The sequence below is a fragment of the Armigeres subalbatus genome, chromosome 2, assembly GCF_024139115.2.
Source record: "Armigeres subalbatus isolate Guangzhou_Male chromosome 2, GZ_Asu_2, whole genome shotgun sequence".
Taxonomy (NCBI): Eukaryota; Metazoa; Arthropoda; class Insecta; order Diptera; family Culicidae; genus Armigeres; species Armigeres subalbatus.
Genome location: NC_085140.1, coordinates 14,232,462 through 14,249,397, shown reverse-complemented (window position 1 = coordinate 14,249,397; position 16,936 = coordinate 14,232,462). Strand labels below are relative to the sequence as shown.

General features: G+C 36.5%; 1 protein-coding gene across 1 annotated transcript in view; it reads right to left on the bottom strand.

Annotated features, from left to right (window-relative positions):
- LOC134217852 (BAI1-associated protein 3) overlaps window positions 1-16,936 on the bottom strand; it is a 396,811-nt gene that overhangs the window by 118,819 nt on the left and 261,056 nt on the right. The window lies entirely within an intron of this gene.

Here is a 16,936-nt window from a genome sequence, read left to right as displayed (position 1 = left end):
GTATCATACAGCTGCATAAACTATCGTGTACACCAGCAGTTCTCAACTTTTTCTTGAGTGGTTCCCCTTCAGACCTTGGCACAGCTTGAGGTACCCCCTAGTTTCTTTTAATTTACCGATAAGCTAAAATTAAAAAGTGAGTAATCGATTTTCACTGGGCTTTTATCAAACCTAACCATTCAATTTGTTTTAATTTTCAAAAACATAATTCTGAGCTTCCTTGCTAACAATAATAATTTTCATGTTAAAGTGAGTCTTAAAAACTTATAACACGGATGCGTTACGAAAACAAAGTGAAATTTAGGATACTTTCACATAAAGGGTGAAAAATAAAGATATTCGGTGTTTTGGAAAATAAAACAGTTCCTGAAACTTTTAGTCTGTTGATGAAAGATCATGATGAGAGAGATTGGGTTCGATTCCCGGTTCGATTCAGAAAGTTTCCTCGACTGGGCAGTTTTATCGTGCAAACAATGCAAAAATAACAACAAAGCTCCGAAGCATCGCAGTTAATAATATAATGCCAAGGAAAAGTCATAGAACTTTAAAAACTCTGCAAGGATTTTAAACTTTTTATTGAAAATATCATTAAAATATGGGGGCCTGAGTGAAATTGTGCAATTCTTATCAAAATCCTAGAAATGGAAGGGACAATGTTAGGTATCAGTGTTTGAGAAATTTGATTTTGTGCTCTCAAAAAAATATAGAAGTTTCTAAAAAACTTTTGAGAAAAGAGAATTTTAGGATTTAAAGCAAGCTTTAGTGAGCATTGAGTGACCCCAAGAAACAGAAGGTTGATGTAAACATCACGTTTTCATTGAAGATTGGCAACAGAAAACCGGTTTGCTTAATTTGTTCGAAATCTGTTTCTGTGTTGAGAGAATATTATGTTTGATTTGATTTTGAAGGAATTTTAACAACATTGCGAGACCAAGCATTGTAATGTGATATTTATACTGGATAATTAAAAAAAAAGTTGGAAACGCTGTAAAGGTGGTCATTTAGTATAAATTTAGAATATTCAAATTATTTGTGGACGAGTGAATAATTGAAGCTCTCTTCACTCGTGCAATCACCAAGTCTGAAAATGCAGCACGTGTCACTTTTGCTGTTGGTGAAAATTTGTCAAAACAGTTCTAAAAACGAAGAATGAATGGAATGCATATCGGCTGTTTTTGACATCGTCTGCTCTAAGGAAAAGCCTCCTTCAGTGGAATTAGTTTTTAGCGGAACACGGTGAAGATTAAAAATTCTCATAAAAGATTTGAAAACTATGTTATGTAAAAAAGACGCCTGCCTCAGATTCTATATTCCCGCAAGCGATGAAAATACTGATGTGAAAAACATGGCACAGGTAGCTATCTTCTCAAGGAATTGACAGACATAGAAACAGAATACGAACATTTGCTGTATTGACCGAGGTATTGACGGGAAATTCGTTGAATTAGCCGTGGTACAATGCTTGAAAGATGTTATGCTCTTCGAAAGGAAATCGCAATCTCTTTACCAGATAAAGGAAAATCAGTGGTCGAGTTGAATGACCCCAAACATCTTGATTACTTAAGTATAAAGCTGCAACCCAAGGATCTACACGTCGATTTTTTTTCCAACATTTAAGCTTTAAAAAAACTCAAAGGTGCAGCCCAATCGGGTTGTACGCAAAGGTGACGTAGAACTAAGTAGCTGTAGGTATATAATATACCTACATGTTTTTGTTTCATACTTTTCTTTTCGATGACCAAAGCAAGCGTTTTTCAAACCCAGAGTGAATTGGTTTTCGTTGTTTATCCTGTGCTCCTGAGATTGAGTTAGCATTACGAACCTTAGTGATGTATATTATTTGAAAATGATGATGAAAATAAATTTTTCAAATAATCGAGGATGAACAACACTCTCAAGCGATAACATATCCAAATTATCAATTGTTAAAGTCTCGCTAGATAGTAAGAATCGTTCGATAACTTTATCTCGATTCGAAGCATTGGTTAATGCTACTTTTGAACTTTTTTTTCCTACATAACACCAAAACACAATACCAAACATCCGATTAACCTTCTTTGTTGGCATTAGATTGGTATTAGTTAGGTTTACATTAAAATTATTATTTTGTGTTATTATCAATAGACTGCAAGATTTGAAAGTTATCGCAGATGAAAACTTGCCTACCTTTCACACCTGAGAAATTATCAAATGATAATTCCAATAATTATTGTATGAGAATGATTCAGCACAACCCTGGCTGATAGTGTACCGCTGCAATCATCACCGACGCAAACTGGAACAGAGACTAACCACTCTCACTAGGACATTCCAAACCCCTGGTGGTTCATGTCGCGACCGACCCTATTTGACTGCTTGCTGCTGTCATGAGAACAGGCAGGAGAACAGTCGATCCGATTCCAGCAGCTGCAAAGGAATAGCATCATCCTTTTGGCAGCAGCGAGGGAAACTCTGGAAAAACCTCGCTGCGGATGCCAACGGCCAGGATGTGCCATTGAAGAGGTCTTTTCCACACCTCAACCAGCTGCTGGTAGCTGGAGTCCTCTTCGGTCCTCGTCCGGCTGCTGCTCGCTAGATTCCCACTTGGCCATCATCCTCGCCCGGCTGCTGCTGCTGAATGGTCCTTCTTCCTCTGGCGTTCTTATCCGTCTGCATCAGTTTATAAACAACTTCACTACAAATGTTCAAACATGTTCGGCGAACCTTGACTCCACCCTCGACAACTCAAACCAAAATCAAACCGTTTTAATTTTTTCCAACCGAGCCGCCAACTGTCAAATGGTTGTTCGAACAACTTCACACACGTTCAAACAAAGCAGCAACCGAAGCGATTTCTTGGGGCGGAGTCAATGTTCGTCAAACTGCTTGACTGGTGTGTTGTGTACGTAGCATAACGCAGCGATGTCAACATAAACAAATAGCATAATGAAAAAATAGTACATTAACATCAACGTAAATCAATGATTTTCGGACACATTTCGTAAGTTTATGCGATAGTCGAACCGTATTGTGTAATTCTGCGTTCAACTCGGACTGAAATCTCTCGAATTCGTGCAATGTTTACGTTAATCGTCTGTTAACAAAAAAGTTTTGTTTTGGTATTCAGGTTTTTCACTACTACTAATCTTGAGCTGATGATTTTTATCATAACTGCAAAGATGTTGGAGTGCCACCGCAAGTCATCACCATGTAATCAGATGGAGCCGCATGGTACAACAACTTTTTAAAGCGCAGATTTGCACTTAGAAATCAAACAAACTAATTTCAACATTTTCACTGTTTGCTTCTTGGGCAAATTTTGTACATTTGTAAGTACATGTTTAAAAAGTGGAATTTCGAAGGTTTTCTAATAAATGGGATCATGAGAGGGAATGTTTGCAATTTCGATGGATTCCGGACAGGCTGGCGTGTCCAGCAGTAACACGATCGATCTCGTACTTACTAATTAATTTTCTCCTCATCGATGCAGCAATTGATTTTATTTCAGATTCAATCTGTTTTTCATTCAATCTTAGTGTTATTCTATAATAATTTGAGGCAGCTCAATGAATGACTTGGCTTGTAATGAGAGTTCATAACCAGCATTGAAAGTACGTATCTCCAGGTCGGAAAATCTCAATCTTGTGACGGAATTTCAAAATCGATCAACAAATGAAAGTCACCAGTAAATTACTGTGGTCTTCACCATTGTGATCCATAATATTGTGACATCTTCGTTGGCTTTTGTTGTTAGCCTTGCTCCACAAAGTTTTATTCATGATTGAACTTAATTAACTAACTTGATTATCCGCCATTATAGAAAGGTAATCTTTTATAGTTGACGATTAGGATTAGGATTCCAGACATAGCGTTTGATGATGATGGTGATTATGATTTCTAATAAGCGTAATCCCAGGGTTTCTTCTTCAGCTGGTCTAAACCTGATGGCACCAGAGCGACTCGACAGCCGTTCAGAAGTTTAAATGCTTTCGCCACACCGAGCGGAACAACCATCACCGAGACCGAGAGGGAGACAGAAACGTGGCAGATTAAAAATTAATTAATTTAATGCCTAGGACGAGTGGAGCGAAGCGGGAACCAAAACCCGAGGTGGGGACGGGAAAGTTTATTCCCTTTATATATTTTATCTCACCGGATGGTTGCTTGGCGACTGTAACGTCAAAAGGTAAACTTTCATCCTTCGCTCCGATATGGCTATATTTGTGTGGGGCAGGGGAGCTTTCAAATGGCAAACAGCTTGAGAAAGTTGCTACGGGTTTAATCCGATAGTTGGCTTTAAAAATTCCGTAGCGTAAAAGTGAACCGACGGACATGACTATGAGAGAAATTCTGCTTTCCACCAGTATGTTCATATCCTTTGTTGAAGGACGGATATAGCAAGCTAAGTAAATCTAAAGCGCAAACATCAATAAGACGAGAGACAGCAAGTGATTCTATCGAAGGCACTGGATATCCACCAACAACACGGCGGTGCTAAAAAAAACTATCCACCATGTCCACAGGGACAGAACAGTGACAGTATTCCCGAGTACGAGACGGTTGAACAAGTTTATTTGAAATGCTAGAAATGTGTTTATTATTAATATTTGCAAAGCAGTTTTCTATTTACGAAATTACAAACATTATGAAATTCATCAACTACAAAATGTTAATGTGGTGACTTCTGCTTTGGCCGATTTGTGCCTCGTTTACTTCACTATCAGTTTTTTTCTGGAAATAATGCGTGATATAAGAAACGGAAGTTTTTTGTCATATCTTCGACATACATATTTATAATAGTTCTTGTCAAGGTAACTTTATTTCCTCAGGATGAGTTGAGCAGAGAAAAAAAATGAAGGCTGGAATACTGATAAAATTCAATCTCTTTTCGCAGTAAATTGCTATCTATGGACCACTACCAGTGAATGGTTGGCGAAAAGTGCGCTCTTCCAGCTCGATGGAGTGTGTGTTGATTTACGACGATTGTTATTCGGGACGTCATATCTATTCTGGCTTTGAAAGCATCGTCGCTTTTGTTGGTCTGGCCACTGCTGGCCGGATCCGGATGATGGTTCCTCTTGCAAGCTACTTGTTTCCGTGTGTTAGAACCGTGAACAATGTACCGAGGGTTACGACAATGGCAGGAGGCTTGTGTACCAATGTGATATGCGTGTGGCTCTCGTCACTCGGAACTATTTGTGTGTGCAAGACGATGTTCGACATAAATCCCACCACGCTCCATTGAAAGTAGCGTGGGAAGCTAGGAGAAGAAACTGCTGGAACACGAACACGGAAGGACACAGCTTCAAGTCAATGGGAAGCTTATATGTGCAGATTTGTTGGGAATTACGTTATTTATGACTCCGCTGCAGTGGTTTCTATCTAAACATAGTGCGTATATTGGCTTTTGTTTAAACGGCTTGCAAATTGAGATTGATATCATTTTCTTAAGAATTCTATGAATAATTTCTTGGATACTCCATTCTCAGATTTTCCAACTAAGTTTAATATGAGCATCGTCTTTATTTTCGGTGAATTAGTCGGGTTATTAATCTCCTGTCTGTAAGACGAGTAAATATTATTCCATTTAATCCTACTACTTGGGAGATTACTCTGTTCTGAGTGAGGCCCTCCTGGGCTGCACCTTTTTTTATTTGATTATGTCGTACAATCCCTTCGATTGCAAAAGTTAACCCGTTTTTAGGATCTCGTACTTAGTTGAATCGACTTATTTGTCCTTCACGGGTGTATGTATGAGGAACAAGCTCCTGTTAAAATCTACGCTAAAGCAGTAGCTATTGAAAGAGAAAAACATGTTGGCGTATCCAGGTTTATAAATGAATGGTGAACGGACTTCTTGAGGTGGATCACGATAGAATCTAATTTAAAAACTACATGAGGTGACACAAATCTCCATCTGTGAAAGTCATTTTTCTCATCTCAGTCTAATATGAAAACTGCACCAATAATTGGAGGTACTATTTTAGGCGGCAATAATGGATGCTGCTGCAATTACAACACTTTTCGGTTGAAATATATTTAATGATCTTTCTTATGCACTCTTGTAATAAGTGAAATAAAGTATAGACTTGATGTGAAGCAACAAATAGTGGTGGAACGTGCTTAGTCCCTCCACTATTGGGTATTTTATCCTATTTATTGTATTTTTGTATTCATTGTAGTCTTTCTAATCATGGTCTAAATGTTCATAATATTCAACTGACTGATATCCAAGAGCATGAGCATGATTGACGGCCCACGGTTTCAACTTAGTTATTGGCAGATCAGCTGTTATTACACAGAGAACCCACAGATGATGTTTGGGACTAACATCAATATGTAAGAACTGGTGACCCAAAATTAAGCAATACCAGCGCCGATCGTGTCCGAATGCAGGAAATAGGTAGGAAAATGTTGACGTGATACTCGCTTTGATGAAAGCTGACTAATCATCTGCACTTCCACGAGAAATCTGGGATGTTAGATAAATAACACGATCGAGCTAGCGCTGATTAGGGGAGACTGGGGAGACTCGATCTCCTTTTCTGATTTCCGATGTATCACAGCCAAAAATAAATAAACATACGCGATTTCCACAATGACTCTCTAAGAAATATAGTATTTAACTTTACTGATGTATGATAGTCCTTAAATTATTGTTGTTATTGATATACAATCGATTTTTTGGAGTGCTGTCAAAAATTGACTTTTAAAATATTCGGGGGAAATTGATCCCTCTCCAAGAACTTGCTTTGATAAAATTAGAAAGGGGGCATCCTCATATTTTTAAATATTTTTCTTTCAAAATACGTGGAATTTTTGGATTGCTGTGCGTATACATGAACGATTTTTGTTATTGAATTCGACAGCACATGCAATTTTAAAATTTGGGGAGACTTGATCCCTTTTCTATGATATCTATGCAATACATAGTTTTTCCTGCCAACCCTTCATCAAATCTGTCAAATCTACAAAAAAAAATATATTTTTTTGAATTTTTTCGCCAAATTTTTGTATGGGTGACTAAAAGGGGATCAGGTGTCCCCATATTGAGGCAATAACTTCAAATCCAAATATCATAAAACTTTGATGAAATGTTGACATTTTTTTAAGAACATTAAACATATTTATGGCTTCGTGCTGTGAAAAAACGAACGCATTTGGTCATTGTTATGAAAAGTTGTTCAAATTTTGCGTGGCCTATAAAAAAATCTTCAAGAGAGTCAAAATATACGGGAAAGGGTCATTTGGCCGAAAGCCATTTGGCCAAATGCCACTAGGCCGAACAAATCATTAGGCCGTATAGTTTATTGAAAAGTGAGAAAATAGAAATGAGAAGAGAGACGTCCCACTACCCACTTTTGTGAGTGAGACGTATCTCTTCTCATTCCTAATTGCTCTCTTTTTAGTGAACTATTCGACTAAATGACCTAATCGGCCAAATGACCCATTCGGCCAAACGACCCTTTCGTCCAAACGACCCTTTTGGCCAAACGACCCCTTCGACCAAATGACCCTTTAGGCAAAAGACCCTTTCGACCAAATGACCCTTTCGGCCAAACGACCCTTTCGGCCAAAAGCCCCTTTCGGCCAAACGACCCTTTTGGCCAAACGACCCTTTTGGTCAAACGACCCTTTCGGCCAAATGACCCTTTCGGCCAAATGACCCTTTTGGCCAAACGACCTTTTTGGTCAAACGACCGTTTCGGCCAAACGACACTTTCGGCCAAACGATCGTTTCGACCAAACGACCCTACGGACCAAATGACACTTCCTAGTGGGATTCGGCCAAATGGCTTTTGACCGAATGGGTTTCGACCAAATGACCCTTCCCCAAAATATACAAACCGCCCTGCATAATAAATAAGTTTGTCAATCCAAAAAATAACCACATAATGGTCATTTGTCTAGAGGATCTACACTAAAAAATACGATAGAACAAAACTACTTTAGTTCTCGATAAAACATGATCAAGTGATCAAGTCTCCATGGGGATCAAGTCTCCCCACCTTCCCCTACTGATTACTTCACTTTACTTGCTGACGATTGTTGATTACTTCACCTACCCGTACAAAGAAAAACAAACATTTCGTTTAACGCACGATTGTTTTGTGTGTTGAAGAAACACGCGCACTCTATCACTCGCTATTATGGTATTTATATTTACAATGTTTATTATTTGGTCAAATTTATTGTCTAAAACCTCGCTATTTTGTAAATATATTCAATATATTCACCGGTTCGCGGTGACATTAGGTTCTGCAGCGACTGTATGTAACTTCAATCTGGTGCTAGATTAATAGTACTTCTTGTTGGACTCAGCAGGGATGTCAGATACAATTTTTATAAGTCTGTATCAATCTCAGCAAAATGTCTGTATTTGTCTGTATGGAGTTTAGCAAAGTTTCTGATTTTAAAGTTGCGCAAAGAGGATCTTCTCATACTTATTCTGAATGATGCTTTAGTTATTCTGTTGTCAACTTTCATTTTTGTTCAACCCTTCAAGTGATTTCACGGGAGTGTTCACATCGGAAGCTTTTTAATTCGATTACCAAGTCAGAGTGCAAACATGTAAGTTTCTTGTTGCTACTTTATTGGGGGGTGTATTAAAGTGTTTTGAAGCTGTTTCTAGACCAAATCCAATATATTTCAATTCCTGCGTTTAAATTCGCCATAACAATCATTAGGTGATAACCGCCTTACCAACATGCATTTGTTTACTTCACTCGATAGGTAGATGGTTTGACAGTTTAATAAGTAGATTTGGCTTTACTCTTTGCGCAACTCTATATATAATAGACTCTGGAGTTTAGAAGATACAGGAATTAGAAAATTATTCAAAAATCATGCTCTATTGACAACGTTAAATATCGATATCAATAATCAAAATGTTTGTGTAGGACTTAGTCGAGTCAAGTACGAGATACTAAAGACAAGTAAGGTTGCTGTTGAGGTCAAAATACGTATTTTGTTACAATCAAGTGATGGAATTAAATAGGATAATACTAGTGAAGATATTCCACTAAAAAGCTTTGAATAATGTTCTTATCAATATGTATGTTGTTACATTAGCATAAATTGATAATATTTACGCAATTTTCTTACTGAAAATCAGTCCAAAAGAGGAGAGGCACAAAAGGAATAAATCCGTTTGGAACCCCAAAGAACGGAACGGACATCTTTTGGGTTTACAATCGGAGAACTTTTGGTCTTTCTGGTCTGGGAATTTATGGGCTTCCGAACGGAACTCTTTATTGAGCTTTTGCCTTGCGAACGGAATCTTTTCAGGCTTCGGAATCCCAAAAGGATATCCCTTTTACAGAAACAGAAAAAAATGCATTCAGAAGCCCAGATGGCTCTACTCGGAATTCCAAAAGTATTTCTTTCGAAAATTTGAAAGGAATCCGTTTGAAACTAAAGTCCAAAATAATTTCGTTCAGAAGTTCAACAAGGTTCCGTTCAGAAATCCAAAAGAGCTCTGTTCCAAAAGTATTTCTTTCGAAAATTTGAAAGGAATCCGTTTGAATGTAAAGTCCAAAATAATTTCGTTCAGAAGTCCAACAAGGTTTCGTTCAGAAATCCAAAAGAATTCTGTTTTGGAAGCCCAAAAGAATTTCGTTCAGAAACATAATAGAATTCCTGTTTTGAGTTTACAAACCGAGATTTTTTGGTTTTCTGAACGGAGCTCTTTTTGGCTTCAGAAAGAACTCTTTTGGGTTATCGAATCGATTTCTTTTGTGCTTCCTAACAAAATCATGTTTCATCATGAGCTTCGGTAGGAAATCCTATGAGTATTCTTATCAGAATCTCTTGTCCAGAAGCAGAAAAAGATTCCGTTCAGAAGCTCAAAACGCTAAAATCGAAAGCCCAAATATATTTTTTTTCCAAGGTCCAAAAGATTCCGTTCAGAAGATCAAAAGTATTCCGTCCAAAGGATTCCGTTCGAAAGACCAAAATTATTCCGTTCGGATTTCTAGAATGATTTTGTTCAGAATCGCATCAGAATTCCGTTTGGAAGTCCAAAAGAATTTCTTTGGGAAGCCCAGAGTGATTCCTTTCGAAAGCCTAAAAGCCCGTTGAGAAGCTTCGCTCGGAATTCCAAAATGATACCGTTTGGAAACCTTATAGAATTTCGTACGAAATCCTCTTAACGATTTTGTTTGAAAACCCAAAATTGTTTAATCAGATAGCCCAAGAGGAATCTGTTTGGCAGCCCAAAGTTTGTCAAAATTGTAAATGTCTGTAAAAGTCTGTAACTTAAATCAAAAGTCTGTATAATGTCTGTAAACTGTATGATGTCTGTATGCAAGACCAAATGTCTGTATGTCTGGCATCCCTGGGACTCAGAGGCAGCCAACAAACCACGAACCCGATCCTTGTAGGAGTCAGTGGAAATTACTACTGAACTGTTAAAAAAGTTCATTCGACGAGGACCGAATTCATTCGTGACGTTGTGCTGCAGAATCTAATTAGGATGAACGTAAACAAAGCGAGCTGTCTTCTCTCTTTCAGATATCAATGCACCTAAATCATATCAAAGAAGACAAATAGTACCAAACAAATCATATTTCCAGATAACAGCGATAGACCTTTTAAAAGAACTCAACAATGTCGTGAATTGATACCTAGGTCACCTAATTCGGTCGATTTTTAAAGTTCAGTAGTACTATCCACTGACTCTGACAAGGTTTGAGTTATTGATTGGTTGGCTGCCCCTGAGTCCAACCAGAAGAATTACTAATCTGTCATCAGATTGAGGTTACATATATGCTGCAGAACCTAATTAAGCATTCTAGGTTTTCGCTAAATGCATTTGTTGCTGTGTATACGTTGCCGGAATTGCAACACAAAGGCATAGTACATGGAATTTTCAAGCACAGTATGTTCTATTAATGCAGGATGCAGCTTCCTCTATAAGCAAGTGTAGAAGATTGTAATGATCAAAATTAATACATTACAGGAAACGGTCATCTTGGATTTTTGAATGGGGCAGTCACCGAGTTTATCTACGTTTTGCACTAAAAATGAATTTTACACCCCCGCGCTAACCTCTCGCATCCACTGTCGAAGTGAGTGAAACCTGATATAAGAACTCTGGGCAAACTCTTCAAATATGCTCCTATCGTGTAATCTGGGTGAGAAATGACAATCCGTTTTTTCTACAGTAGGCTTATGTAATGGTGTCATGTCAAAAAACGAAGTGAAATAGCGATGCATGTTCGGCTACCGTGAGTGACATAGTGGTAATGGCTCGCAGCTCTGGAGCTCAATAATTAAAGATTGTTCCTCATCCTAAATGTGTGAATGACCCCTACAATGTCGGCTGATGAAGATTCGATTATAATTGGAATAATCGTAAAATAAAAACTTGTGTAAGGACGTGGCCAGGTGTGTGGAGAAATAGGGTCACATAATTGTAGATTTTGGCCGAATCTACAATGACCGCAACACTATTCGAAGATTTTATTTTGAGGAAATTCCGATCGTTTTCCCGTGAAAATTCCGAAGAATTGTTGACTTGTCGAGTCAAGTACGGGACAATCAAGACGGCCTTACTCTTGAGTTCGAAATACGTATCTGTTAAAGTAACAATTAAGTGGTGGAATTAAATGAGATCATTCAGTGGTGGAATTAAATGAGATCAAGCGAAATCCCTGATGAGCATTATTCAGTCTGAGAGCAGAGCATGGGAAAAAAATATGAGCAAAGCATGGGGATTGAACTTTGGTCCGCGGACTAAGAGACTAACTTGTAAGCCTCTCGGGGTTTTCCGCCTCTCGATATCGAGTCTACCAAGGTGTAACTAGCAACCCTATAACCAGAGACCGGTGGAGTGAAAAACTGTCGAAATGGCAAAGTATGAAAATGCATGATTTCGTCAAAATAAGACTGGCAGCACTTGAACTTTTTGCTTGCTTCTTATGGATGCAAAATGTAAATAAGTCGAATTGGAACCGCTTTTGACGGTTCGATTGGAAACAAGATGGCGTCTTCGCGGATATCTTATTGTAGTATTTCTAGGTGTAACAGGTTAAGCGTTTTGGTGAATCGATTATTCTTCATCAGGCTAAACGATAGTTTAAATTTACATGACATGGAAACTCATTCAAGACGGAATTGTTTGAGACTCAGTATGCTGAATGCATCACAGATTTCTCGCCGAAATGTCCACACATCATTGAGTTATAGCGATGAAATTCGGCGACAGGACGATCATCTTATTGGGATATCCGTATATAGGGGGAGATCCCCCAGCGTCGGACACCTCCCAACACCGGACACTTCTCAAAACGATACTTGCAGAGGTCCTTCCACCATATAATGTAGTGCAAAGGATAGCTATTTCAAAGTCCTTTACCTGTAGGAAAAATTTGATCTTTAGGTTGAAAGCTTTGTTCAAAATTTAGGATTGAAAAAAAAATGGTCAAAATTTTCTTGTTTTACCTTACTTTAGAAGGTTTGAATCAACAAGATCAAATTCGATCGGAAGCATTCTAATCACGTAGAGATGGTCATTCTAATCACGTAGAGATAGTCAATATCATGATTTGTTAGATATGTTATGTAATTGAGGTGCAAAATCAATTTCGTCTATCCGGCAGCTGTCCCCCAGCTGTCCGGATAGTGAGATTCTTATGTAAGCAAATAATAATTTTTACACCTGTTTTGTTAAACTTACTAAAATTTAATTAATTCTTCTTACTAAAGTATCAGGAAGCCACAGAAATAATAGAACGAGAATTTGAAGATGGCATTGAAAAAAGGTGAGAATTCTGAGTAGGATGTAAGAAATTTAGCTAGAGAGTCGAATAAACTCTATTAACACATTTTAATATCCACAACTCAAAGCAAGCGAAAAATATTGCTATTCTAAATGATGTCTCTACTCATATAATAGCAACTTGTTATATGTATTTAAATATGATGCAAAAGTGTCCGGTACTAGGGTACGCTTTTCTGAAAGGTGAAATTTTCCACTAAAATTCATCATTAAAATACATTGTCGCAAAACGTGTTCAAATGCTGATGTATAGTTTGTATGATTTATCAATGATCATATTTTGTGTATATGGTATACCAGTTAACATAATCCGTATAGGGTATCTGATCCATTATTAATAACATGCTCCTATATCAATAACATTCGCAAAACAGGCGATTTAGGCTCAATTTGTGTCGTGTTTTGTTGTTTTCCGGCGTGCTCACTGCTGAAAAAATTCACAAAAATGAGAAATAAAACAATTAGCGCACCAATTCTTTGTTTTCGAATGGTATTGATTTGGGTACATGGTATGAATTCAAGGAGCAGTTCCCCTAGTTAGTGAGATTTTCGTTAAATGGCTTATGTGTCCGCCACTGGGGGATCTCCCCCTATACATTTGGTGGACGCTTATGTGAATAAATTAGGTTCCAGCTGCGGTTTGCATGAAATGGAATGGGGTTTTATTTGATTTATTTTGACAGCCACGTGCTCGCTAGGGTGGTCTAACCGGTAGTACCGAAACCGGTAATACCGGTATTACCGGCCAATTTTGAGTATCGAAAATACCGGTATTAGAAACGGAAAATACCGGCATTTTTGGTATTTCAAATTTTGCCGTCCGCATAAAAAATCTCGAAATGTTTTCACCTACATATATCAGCTAAACGGCATGTAGTTGCATACCTGTCCCATATAGATAGTAAATCCATTATGGGACAAATATGCGATTACAGTAAGCTTCATTCTGTTAACCATCTGTCAAACTGCCAATGACTTTTTTCTTCAATAAACATTATTTACATCGTTTTCCTGCAATAATATGAAATTGTGAAAATGTACTTGCCCTAGTAGTTTTCTTCTGTGAAAAATGATTTGCTGCTAAAATATGTCCGTTCTGAATGCGGAAAACAAATTGTGCTGGTGACTGACACCCATACATGCTGGAATAGCTCTAAAAAAAAAATCCAGAACAATTCCTTAAAAAGTTTACCTAAAGTTCGCCTAAAGAAATTAACGAATTAAAATCATCTCTTCACTCTACGAAGGAGACCCTAAAAGAAATTATTAATGAAATTCTGGAGGAAGTTCCGAAGGAATTCCTGAGGGAAATTACAAAGCAATTCTCAGAATACCTTTGAAGGAATTTCCGATTTCATTTCTTTGAGGAATTTTCGAAGGATCGACTCCACCCAATACCGAATATCGGTATTTGTCAAAAATGGCCAATACCGACCACCCTAGTGCTCGCACACCAAGGTTTCCGGCAGAATCATGTATAATTAAGATATATTGAATTGAAATATAAATGATTTTATCATTTACATTACAGAAGCTTAAAATTATGATCTGATACACATTCTAATTCCGAATTTTACTTCAACGATGAATTACGTCGTGGATAATTTTCTCAATATTTTACTGTGTATACCTCAATGTTTAATGTTTCAATATAAGGTGCCCTTAAGAATGGCGGCAAAAAAAAAAAAGAATTAGGAATTGTCCATACAAAATTAGAAAATTGCCAATAAAGAAATCAGGGTATAAGCAATAAATAAATAAAAAAATATCCACGAATAATGCAAAATTTCCATAAACAATTGAAAATTCTTCTTAAAACAAAAATAAAAAAGCACTTTCAAAAGTAAAAATTGCAATTATAAAAAAAGATTTTACCATAAAGAAATCAAAATGTTCCACGAGAAAAATACAAAATTTCTATAAATTAATCAAAAGGTACTGGTAATATACAATTACCGTCAACTGGGGGGAAGATGATCATTTTTAAGACAAAACATGCAATAACAATGTGTGTTTACATTTTAAATCGAAACAAATATTTTCAAAAAATGTACTGCTATACGTTGCAATAATCAACAACTTTAGTTTTCTGAAATGCGTTCGCATTTATTAAAATAAATTAAATTATCACACATTTTTTGAGTAATCTGGTTTGGGGTGAAGTTGATCAAGACAGCTCTACAAGAATCATTATGACCTAGTAGTCAAAAAACACTAGGTTATTTGTATGAATGTTGAATTTACTACGTGAAGAAGTCTTCGAAGTCAATATTTGAAGCGAAAATAGTGTCATTTATGACTATCTCTCTCTTTCTTCCACAAAAAATACATTTTCATGATTATAATCGAAAAACTCGGATTTCTACCTAGCGGTAACATTACTTGAACGGAGAATATTGTTGACTACCGTTTCATAAAAAAAAATGGCACTTTTGACTGATACATCAAATGATCATCTTCACCTCAATGATCATCTTCCCCCCAGTTGACGGTACCTATAAAATTTTCCACGAAATTAATATTTTTTCCATAAAGAATTGAAAGTTTCCATAATAATTCCATAAAAGCAATAAAATTGATATAATTTTCCATGAACTTTAAACGCTTTTAAGGAAGGGGTAATCTATGGAAAAATGCTCAGTTTTATTGCTTTTTAGTATTTCTTTATAGAAATTTCCATATTTTTATTGCTTTTTATTGGTTTTTTCGTAGAAATTTTTTTTTGTTAAAAAAATATTTATTTCGTGAAAAATTTTGTAATTGTCAATCGATAATATTGATTTATTTATGGATGTTTTGTATTTTATACTCTTTTTATGCAAATTTTTTCTTTTATAAGGTACACTGGGGGAAGTGGAAAAAGGGGGTAAGTGGAAAAATCGACTCGAAAAATTGGAATTGTACATACTTTACAGTTTTTACCACATCATAACATTATGCAAGAATATACTTTGATGCTCACACTAATACTATGTTGAAATTTGTATAATACATACACTAACACGGTTAACGCTTGAACTATAATTTAAGGTTTCGCGAAAAGTTGATTTTTGCATTCATAAAATCAATTCTTATTTGCACCCATTGTCCCTTTTTCAAGTGAATTTATATCACAGGTTACTATTACAATACAATTAAACTAATCTCCTTCAATTTGTAGTGGTTTGTACCATGAAAGCAAATAATTCAAAGATTTTACACTTACCCCTGGTATCAAACACTGCGGGGGAAGTGGATAATGCTCTAATAACGCAAATGTTTTTCTTCCCTCCAGGGTTTATTTCGATAGCTGTGAATCTTAATATGTTCCTTCTTTGTTATCATTGTGATTCCAGTGGTGATTGGACTAATATAAATGAGAAAATGCCTGATTAATCCACCTATCGGTATTGATGTCTTTCACATGTTTTACATATAAAAAAATGTATAAAAAAGTTAAAAATAGCACTGAGGTAAATATATTCTATAATTCACATTAATTTTTATTCATAACAAGTATCGCCGTTGAATGCAATTTTTTTTGGGAACAAATTGGTTAAGAACAAGTGCTTAAGAATAGCTGATAATTTTGAACGTGCTTTGCGCACACAAATACACACATACAGACATCATCTCAATTCGTTAAACTAAGTTGATTAGTTTATAACCCTGTAAGTCCCATTTTTCCTATAAAAAGTTCATTTTTGGGGCGAACATATAGATTTTACGTTCACTTAGTGTTCGAGAAGGCAAAACCAGCCCTCCCCAGCTATTACGAGAATTCCTTGAGTATCTATTCCGTTAAGGTAATGAAATCATTCCACAAAAGATACTCAGAGCAATTATTGTATTGATTTTAGTTATATGTAACTACTCATCACAATTGAAGATCAAGGTAAAATGGGTTTTCCACTTACCCCATCCCACTGGGTTAAGTGGAAAAACAACTCCTTATTTTAAAATCTCTTTCCACAAATTTCAAGCGACCAAAATGGTATGAATTACCGCACAGTTGGTGCAAAATTGCCTGTTTTTGATAGCCCATTTTGATTGAACCCATTTAGATCATTTAAACTGGTTTTACACTAATTCAAACATGCACTATCGATTTTTCCATTTCCACTTCCCCCAGTGTACCTTAATTGCGATTTTTGCTTTTAAAAGTGCTAATTTATTTTTGTTGTGTGGAAAATTCTT